Raw genomic sequence first — 563 nt, 5'->3', positions numbered from 1 at the left:
ATTGGTGACAGCTCACCTTAAGTGGTTGAGTGAAAATTAAAATATTCAAGCTATGGTTGTCTCAGTAAAACTGTGTCCCCAGGATTCACAGTGCAGGGTTTCTGAAGAAGTTTTTTGGTATGAAGGAATTGTATTAGGTTTAAAGTGTGGTGACTCTGTAAGATTGGTCACTTTCAGACCATCAGTGACCCCCTAAATGCATCATGGTGCTGTGCTCGAATGGGCAGCAGGGGATCATTAAAAATGATATGAAGAAAATTAGCACGGCCCCTGCATAGGGATGACATGCAAACTCATGAAGCCTTCAACATGTTGGAGGAAAGATGAAAAAAAGTTCTGTGAATGGATGGTGTTGATGGTTACACAACAGTGTGAATGTACTTGATGACACTAAACTGTATGCTTAGTGGTTAAAATGGTAAATGTTATATTACATATATTTTTGTTGCTATTAGTGTCTTAGAGTCTATTCTGACTCCTAGCGACTTGGTGTACGGCAAAGTGAAACCCTGCCTGGTCTTTTTGTGCCATCCTCTCCCCTTCCTGTGCTACATCAGACAATG

The 563-nt window shown here is 40.7% G+C and overlaps 1 non-coding gene across 1 annotated transcript; it reads left to right on the top strand.

Annotated features, from left to right (window-relative positions):
- The first annotated feature begins 208 nt into the window (after positions 1-208).
- LOC147916781 (U6 spliceosomal RNA) lies at positions 209-315 on the top strand. Its single transcript, XR_015552613.1, has one exon. It is a non-coding gene; the product is annotated as a U6 spliceosomal RNA (small nuclear RNA).
- Positions 316-563: the final 248 nt, after the last annotated feature.

The sequence above is a fragment of the Ceratotherium simum genome, chromosome 6, assembly GCF_057802395.1.
Source record: "Ceratotherium simum simum isolate JZ-2026a chromosome 6, ASM5780239v1, whole genome shotgun sequence".
Taxonomy (NCBI): domain Eukaryota; kingdom Metazoa; phylum Chordata; class Mammalia; order Perissodactyla; family Rhinocerotidae; genus Ceratotherium; species Ceratotherium simum.
Note: the sequence above shows the minus strand (reverse complement) of the source record. Positions and strands in the feature narration are given on the sequence as shown.